The 9,618-nt window shown below is 34.8% G+C and overlaps 1 long non-coding RNA gene across 1 annotated transcript in view; it reads left to right on the forward strand.

The window, feature by feature from the left end:
* Window positions 1-6,630: 6,630 nt before the first annotated feature.
* The window catches only part of LOC127544281 (uncharacterized), a 6,597-nt gene continuing 3,609 nt past the window's right edge, over window positions 6,631-9,618 (forward strand). The window contains exon 1 of the long non-coding RNA XR_007949417.1: window positions 6,631-7,993. This is a non-coding gene — a long non-coding RNA (uncharacterized LOC127544281). The remainder of the gene's footprint in view (window positions 7,994-9,618) is intronic.

Here is a 9,618-nt window from a genome sequence, read left to right on the forward strand (position 1 = left end):
AGCTCTGGACAATCATGTCTCCATCCTACTTAATAAACTCCAGTGATTCCCTTTGGAATCAATTAGATTTTTTTAATGTTCAAAGATCTTCATAATTAAACTTAATTATTAATAATTAATAATAATTAAACATAATTAAACTTCCACCTTTCTAGTCTTATACTTTATAACTTGGATCCAGTGACACTGACCCCCATATTGTTTTTTTTTCTTGATTTCTTTTTTTTTTTAAATTTAATAGCTTTTTATTTACAAGTTAAATGCATGGGTAATTGTACAGCACTGACAATTGCCAAACCTTTTGTTCCAATTTTTCCTCTCTTTCCCCCCCAGATGGCAAGATGACAATACATGTTAAATATATTAAAGTATAAATTAAATACAAAATAAGTATACATGTCCTAAGAGTTATTTTGCTGTACAAAAAGAATCGGACTCTGAAATATTGTACAATTAGCCTGTGAAGGAAGTCAAAAATGCAGGCAGGCAAAAATATAAGGATTGCGAATTCAATGTAATGGTTCTTAGTCATCTCCCAGAGTTCTTTCGCTGGGAATAGCTGGTTCAGTTCATTACTGCTCCATTAGAACTGATTTGATTCATCTCATTGCTGAAGATGGCCACATCCATTAGAATTGATCATCATATAGTATTGTTGTTGAAGTATATAATGATCTCCTGGTCCTGCTCATTTCACTCAGCATCAGTCCATGTAAGTCTCTCCAGGCCTTTCTGAAATCATCTTGCTGGTCATTTCTTACTGAACAATAATATTCTATAATATTTATATGCCACAATTTATTTAGCCAATCTCCAATTGATGGGCATCCACTCAGTTTCCAGTTTCTGGCCACTACAAAGAGGGCTGCCACAAACATTCTTGCACATACAGATTCCTTTCCGTTCTTTAAGATCTCTTTGGGATATAAGCCCAGTAGTAACACTGCTAGCTGACCCCCATATTGTTTCATAAACATGGCATTCCATCTCTAAGCTTTGGGCATTTTCTTTTGCCATCCCCCATGCTTAGAATATTCTCCTTCCTTATTTCCACATCTTAGCTTCCCTGGCTTTCTTCCCATTTCAACCCAAATCCCATTTTTTACAGGAAAGTTTTTTAAACAGCTTTTTATTCTTCTGCCTTCCTTCTTCCAATTATTTCCTATTTGTATTTTGTATTTCCAAATTTGTATTTGTTTTGTCCCCCTTTTCCCCACCATGATATGGTTTAATGCTCAGTGTTTAATGCTTGAAGACACATAGTAGGTTTTCCACAATTGTTTATTGAATATCCTAAAAACAAACAAACAAACAAACAAACAAAAAAACATTTTATGAACTATTTACCCCATGACCCTGGCCAAGCCATTTCATACTTCCGGGACTAAATTTTCTCATTTGTAGAATCGTGGGACTTAGTTCAATCTATCTCCATCAGTTTCTAGCCAAGGTAACTGAGACTAACACAGGTAAATTGAAAGAGGAAGAGAGCTAGGATTAAAACCCAGGTTATAAACCCAGCATGATTTCTATTGTCACCTCTAAATCCTAAAAGTCTAAGACTGAAATTTACTTCTCTAAAGAATGGAACCCAGGAAATGGAACACTGAGGATACCCCAACTGTATTCTCCTTTTGTTCTTTGGCTTTATGGAATGGAATGGAAATACCTTTATTAAGTGTTTCCTATGTACTAAGTATAGTATGAAAACTGGAAATACAAATAGGTACATGACAGTATCTGCTTTCTAAGGAGTTCACATGCTAATCAGAATGAAGTGAAAACCAACTCGTGGTTTTGTCTCTAAGAGTTTATCCGCTGGACCCTATTTCTAAAAGCACATCACCTCCTTTTAAACATTTAAACTATTTGCCTCGGTTTCCTGAGTTGTAAAATGAAATAATAATAGCAAGCACCTTATTTTTAGGGTTATTCTGAGAATCAAGAGCTTAGCACAATGTCTTGTATGTAACACAAGCTATCTAAATAATTATTCCATTTCCCCTTCTCTTTTACCCGCTTCATTCCATGCCAGAGTATGCTGGTAGCTTTCTAAATTGCTTCTCATTCAGTCAGCAACTTCATATTGAAAGAGTACTGTTTCATTAGCATTTTAAATTAAGATCCTTCCATCTATCAACAGGTATTTATAGAGCAAACTGCTTTAATAGGTGCACTATTGGCTGCTTTTCATCAGTCAAGAGGAAGAATTTTTAGATTCATCTATATGTACAGTTAATTTCTGTGAAAGTTTTTCAACTTAGACCAGAGTTTGTATCATCCTTGTAGTAAAATGGAAGAAACATCCTGCACTGGGAGTCAAAAGAAATAGGTTTGAGTCCTCTCTGCCACCCGCAAGCTAGCTATGTGACTCTGGAACCATCATTTAACTTCCCTGAGAGAAAATTTCCTGCCTATAAAATGATTAACAACAATAACCCCTACCTCACAGGATTGCTATAAGGATCAATTAAGATATTGAGCAAAAAATATTTTGCAAATCTTAAAGCACCATATGCTATTTGACTTGGGTTAGGAGGTTATAGTATGAGATTTAGATCTCCACATAAAGAGCATACAACTTAAATTGAAAGAGAATAAATATGAGCAAACTCTAAGGCAAAAATACAATAAAATTTTATTTAAAAATGTAAAAATCACTCAGCTTGTGAGCTATCCAAAAACAGGCAGCTGGCCAGATTTGGCCTTCAGGCTGAAGTTTGCTGACCCTGTCTTCCAAGATCGGTTCATGAGTTGTAGCCAAACAACTCATCACCTTGGTAACCAACATTCTGCTATTAAAGCTTTGCAAACTTAGCTACAATGGAAGTATATATTTCAGGGCTGTATTTGAAACCCTTCCAGCATGGTTGGCATTATCAGAGCTTGTGATGTGAGCATTCAAGGTCATCCTCCCAGTGAGGAATTAGAATACTACACTGGTGGAGAATTATATAGCAATTAATAGTGCATTATCTAATAACTAGTATAAAAAGGGCACTGAGTTCATCTAACAGAGATGGGAAAATTGGGAACTGGGAAAGTTTTGTCAAAGAGGAGAGAGTTGACTACCAGAGAGGAGAACTTGGCTTAGAGGAGAGGGAAGAAGAGCTTTAAGAGGAAAAAAAAATATTCAAATGCCCATTTTTTGAGGAATAGCTTGGTTTGAATTGGGGTGGTTCATGTAGGGAAGCAGTAGGAAATAGTGTTTGTGTGTATATGTGTGTGTGTGTGTGTGTGTGTGTGTGTGTACATACATATATACACAATATATCTAATTATATATAAATATAAAATACATAAAATAAATATAAAGTATATTATATATAATTTAAACATATAATGTATAATATATATAAGTATACACATTTGCCATACATATAAATGATATAAATTATGAAAAACTTTGAATGCCAAGTTGGGGAGCATAGGTTTTATTTAATAGCTAATGAATAACCTCTGAGATATTTAAGTGGAAGTTCTGACATTATCAAAGAGTAATCAGGAAAATTGATCTTGAGGTCATATTGATATAATCCAGTTCCAAACTTTTAAAACTGTGGATACAACCCCATATGGGGTCTCATAACTGAATGTGGGGATCATGAAATCATGATTTGTTATCAGTAATGTTTGATTTGTATGTCTATTTTAAATATCTATATAATCAGGATCACATAAGATTTCTTGGGTGAAAAGGGATCACGAGTGAGGTAAAGGATTGAACTAAAATGGTGCAAGGGAGAATAAAGAAATGAAGGGATGAATGAAAGATATTTTGTGAAGAGAATCAATAGGTCTTGGCTATGGAGAACCAAGAAAATGCAAAAGCAAAAAATACTTTCACAATGCCTGTCCAAATTTATTGTTTGCAGTTGCATTTTCAATCCTTAAACAAAGTTATTTTCTGTTTAAGATAAAAAGTTCCTGACTTTAGACAGAGAATCTGCCTAAGTTCCCAAAGTCTAGGGAAATTTGAATGACAAAATGCATTTGGCCTTTTTTTGAAAGTAGATGGTAGAACACACTAAGAGATCAAAAATCAATCAACAAATATTGATTGTGTAACTGCTACATGCCAAGTGCCAGGCTAGGTACTGGGAATAAAAAGAAAACAAAGTAGTCTTTGCTCTCAAAGAATTTATAATCTAATGGGGAAAAACAACTTATAGATAAATAGATGATAGATAGATGATAGATAAATAGATATAGACAAATCAATAGATCAATAGCTTGATGAATGAAAAATTCACACAACATACAAACCAGAGATGGGATAGGAAAGGGGCATACAAACAGCTCATGGGATCAGAAAAAGCAAAATGTTCAAGGTTATGTTTAAACTAAGCCATCATATGTATGCATTTTGTAATGTACTTATATTTTCAATGTAGTTTGGCAAGAGGCAGTCATATTTATTTCTAGGATTTAAAGTCTACTCATGAAAATGTATGGGTAAGCAATGCAGTAACTATTACTTGGCTTCTATTTTCAAATTAACTGGATAATTGTATCATTTATCAAGTGTCATACCTGCTTTCTCCTCACTTGAATGTATTTACTTACCTGTTAAAATGTTATATTCTAGAAAACAATTTGTTTCTTGAGGACTGGGATTTTTTTTTCATTTTGTCTTTAGATTCTCAATGCCTAGTAAATGTTTAAAAGGATTGAGTTCCATCCATCATCAACTTGGTTAATGTGACTAGTTTTGTTGAAGTATTTTTTTTTATTCTTTGTTACAAGGGATGGTGCACTTAGTAGGAAAGTAGGAGGAAAGACTTGAAAATGAAGATGATGTATAAAAAAAACAACAAAATATCTTAAATTGTATTAAATAAAAGAAATATTTGTTAAGTAGAACTGAATTTACAGAGAGAAATATTTAGGCTCCATTTAAGAACATTATTACTAATTATCAGAGCTGCCAAATATGGACCTGGTTGCCCAAGAAGGAAGGAGTTTTCTGCTCATTGGAAATCTTTAATTTAGTACTGGAAAAACACTAATTGGGGATATTGATCGCCATATGGATAATAGTTGGACTCAAAGACCTCCAAGTTTCATTCTAACACTGGGCTTCTATGACAACCCAAACTTATTTTGCTTATTTTCTCCATCCAGGAGAATGATCTTCAAACTGGAAAAGATAAAATTCAGTTTGTTAGCAGGGAGCTAAAACCCAAGATTAGTCAGCAGCAGATGGTAAGAGAGCATCTGGCTGCCCTCAATACTTGCAAGTCACTAGACACAGATGAGTTATATCCCAGGGAACTGAAAGAACTGGCAAGTGTAACAGTGGATTTTTCTTATTATCAGTAGGTGAGCTTGTTTTCGATTCTGATAAGTATTATAAAAGAGATGGCTAGTGAGTTTTTATGAAGGGCAGTTACTAAGTACAGAAGAATCTTTATTTTTCGATGTGATTGGAAAAGCAAAGGACAATGTTGTAAATAGTGCACACATTTATAACCCCAGTCTCAAACCCACTGTCTCCCTATTGATGGAGACCAATGTCTCACACCTGTGTCCAAGTAGAGCCAAGTTGGTGAGAGCAAGAAAGTTCTAGTCTCTTCTCTCTCCAGTATTTTTTGAGTTCTGTTTAACTGTTAAGTTGCTTAGGGCACTTCTGACTTCCAGATTCAAGAGAAAGTATGGATGAGACCAACCCCACTTCAGATTATTTAAGGAAAAAATTAGGAAGACATGAGAGAAGTGGGCAGTTTCCATTATGTACCTAGTTAACAGCTTGCTACACTAGACTTTCCCTTAAGTGAGATCTAGGACTCTCTCTCAATGATTGAGTTCAGTGGCCAAGCTCCCAAGGAGAGAGCTTTTTCACTCTACATTGTCTGGTATCCATTCTGCTTTTTATACCTTCTGTGATTTCTATTTTTTTTACTATTCAGATAAAAGGGTTTCTTGGCTAAATGATATGTGTGTTCATTGTGGAACTGATAGTATTCAATGGAAAAAGGATTGTCTTTGAAATAAAGCTTAAGATACTAATTTCTCCACTAATGAAATAGCAATCATAAGTTAAATTGAACTTTAACATTCACATCCCCTAGACTAATAATATTTTAGGGAGCATGTAATTCTAATTTTGTACCCCCTCTGAGGAGAGCAGAGTAACCTTTGGTTACGAATTCCTGCTTCCCTTGCTGACAAAAATTAAAGTCACTCTTTGGGAAAGTAGGAGGTGGAAGATATGGAGATTTATATTCTGCCTTCCTTCCAAATCACACAATAATTCCACTTTGTCACATGCCTTTTCTATTTCAGAAAGACCTTTCAAAAGTCTCTCAAGAAACTCTTTGCACAAAATGGAATGATGGGAAGATAAAAGAGAGTATTTGGAATAAGAAGTGTTTAAATGACTCAACACAAAATATAGTTATTAATGGATTGATGCCAGCTTGCAAGTAGATAAATACAGACTGACTCTGATACTCAATACTTTCTCAACTCCCTCAAGTGCTTCTTCCTTCTGATTGGAGGGCTAGATGATGAAGCAATAATAAAAGTTTTTTGTTAATAGAGGGCTCAGAATTTTGCAGGTTGTTCTTTTTCCATCAGTGGCCTTCCTTAGCTTCCTATCTCTAGAACATCATGCCCCATCCACAGTTTTTCAGCTCCTTTTTGTGTATCGTGTTCCCTCATTAAATTGTAAGCTGCTTGAGGACAGATTCTGTCTTTCTAATTTGTATTAGAATCATTACTAATTTGGAGCAGGAGATTACTCAATAAATAAAACTTTATTAAGTGTCTCTTGATGAAGGTGAAAGAAGAGAGTATAAAAGCTGACTTGAAGCTCAACATAAAAAAAAAAAAAAACAACAACAACAAAAACTAAGATCTTGGCGATTGATTCCATCAATTATCAATTCTTGGCAAGTGGAGGAAGAAGAAATGAAAACAATGTCAGATTTTATATTTTTGGACTCAAAGATCACTTCAGATAGTGGCTGCAGCCATGAAATTAAAACATGTTTTCTCCTTGGAAGGAAAGCTATGGCATAACCGGGCAGCATACTAAAAAGCAGAGACAGCACCTTGCTGACAATGGTCCATATAGTCAATGTTATAGTTTTTCCAGTAACAATGTTTGACTATAAGAGTTGGACTAGAATAAAAGCTAAGTGTAACAAAAATCAATGTTTTCAAATTGTGATGCTAGAGAAGAATTTTGAGAATCCCTTGAACATCAAGGAGATCAAATCAGTCAATACTTAAATCAGGTCAGGTTATTCACTGGATGATCAAATAATGAAGCTGAAGGTTAAATAACTTTGATCACATAATGAGAAGATGGAACTTACTGGAAAAAACTCTGATGCTGGGAAATAAGGAAAATGGAAAAAGGAATGGCACAGGATGAGATGGATAGTGTCTCTTGCCCTTGAGGAGGGATTTAGGCTAAGAAACAAATGATAGAATATAAAAAGTATATCAACAGAACTAAGAACTTAATTTAACAAGACAAAAACTAACAAGGATACATGTAAAATTTTATATGTATGTTTTAAAAGTCAGCTGTACATATATAAGTTAATGGAGAAATCTTATGGAAAAGATCGCAATGTCTTAGTGGATTGCAAATTCACAATAAGACAACCAAATGACATAGCAACCAAAAAAGCAAATATGATTAGCAGTTTTAATAGAAGTACAATATAAAGAAGCAGAAAGATGATAAGTACCCCAGTATTCTGCTCTAATCAGACACCATGTGGAAGATTGTGTTCAGTTCTAGTTAAAACATTTTAAGGAAACAGAGATTGGAATATGTTCTGAAGAAGTTAGATTGTGAACAGATTGAAAATCAGCTCAAGGAAAGACCAGATGAAGGAAAAAGAAGTATTTAGCTTGGGTCAAAGAAGACTTAAGGGGTATGGGGAATCTTCATGGCATCTGAAGTTACATCATGCTGAAGCAGAATGTGCCTTGTTCTCCTGGACTTCCACTGATCTAAGTCACAGAGAATCCACATGTAAGTGTAATTTTTGGTTTTGATCAGACCTGTGATTTTGTCAAAGCAGTTTCCAATAAGGAATGCAGCTTGGTGCCTTCTTTGTGACCTAGAAGCTGAGAAATAACTTGCCCAAAGTCACACTGCCAGTATGTGCCAGAGGGCAGACTCAAAACTCTAGCTTTACTTGACTTTGAAGCCTTTCTTTGTTTGCTGTTGTCTGCTTCTTTATACTTGATCTAAAGAAAGCATCTTTAACAATTAGAACTATCCAAAAAAAAAAGTTGAATGAACTATGGAACTAGGAATGAGAATGTCAAGAGAGTAAGGACTTATCACTGCAAGCAAAGGCTAGATTTCTAGGATTCTGCAAAGCAAATTCTTGTTAAAGGATTTAGAGGGGAGAGGAACTTTACACATTATCTAGTCCAAGTTCCTTATTTAACAGATGGTCATAAGGCATTAAGGAGTAGACCAAAGATTCAAATCCACAGTCCCTTAACTACACATCCAGCACTGTAAATGCTCAGTGAAGTGGTATAGTAGCCAAAAAGCTGAAAGTCAGGAAGTCAGAAAAACTGAGTTCAAATCCAACCTCAGATATTTACTAGCCATATAACTGAGCAAATCCCTTACCCTGTGTCTATCTGTTTCCTAAGGCTGATAATAGCACCCATTTCCTAGGGTTGTGAGAAGAGAGTCTTGGTAAATCTCTTTGTAAGATGCTACATAAATGCAAATTATTAAATGTTGACCTATTAACAAGAGAAATTATACATTATTCTATGATTAAGGAATTTGGATTTAGAAAAAGTACCTAGAGAGAAATTCAATAAGTACCTGAGAAACCTGAATTACTTGATTAGTAGAAGTGAGTTGTTGATAATCAGAAAGGGGGTATTAGATAGTAGAAATGATATTAAATTTAAAAAATATATAGATAGAATCATAGAATTTAAAAGTTAAAAGTCATTTGCTTGGCCATCTAGTCCAACTCATAAATGAAAGGAATCCTCACAAAGTCTGTAGTCAGCAGAGATATGTCATTTTCCTTTGCCTGTTTTCATAAATATAACCTTCCAAACTTCTAGCAGTCCAGAAGTCCTTTTGGTCTTTCTTGGCTGTGAAAAAACGAAAATCTGGGATGCCCTTTGTAGTTATCTTGCTATTCTCATCTTACATGGGTGAATTCACTAAGAACTCTTATTTATAATTACCTTTGATTTTGCTGCCTATCACTGTTGGCTATGTCTACTTATAAGAAACTAAATAATACTTCCACACCCTTTGGCATTTATATCTTCTCAGATTTTGCAAACAATAATCACACTGATTCTTAATCACCATCTGATCAAGCTGTACAGTTGTTTAATCTTTCCTCTTAAATCAATCCCTCCAGCCGTTTAAATCATTTCCGTTGCTCTTTCTGGTCCTGCGGCCAATTTGTTCATTTCTGGGAAAACTGGCACCAAACTATTCCAGATGCAGCTTCACAGTTGTATTTACAGCTAATATTTATTGAGTGCTAACTGGGTGCTTGACCTTGGAGTAGGTAGTGGAGAGAAGGGCTCCAATCTCTGTCAATTTATAGAACCACTGTTGAAGCATCTCTGAGGCACAGGAAGGCTTTGAATTGCCCTTTTGCT

This window comes from Antechinus flavipes, chromosome 1 (genome assembly GCF_016432865.1).
Source record: "Antechinus flavipes isolate AdamAnt ecotype Samford, QLD, Australia chromosome 1, AdamAnt_v2, whole genome shotgun sequence".
NCBI classification, from domain to species: domain Eukaryota; kingdom Metazoa; phylum Chordata; class Mammalia; order Dasyuromorphia; family Dasyuridae; genus Antechinus; species Antechinus flavipes.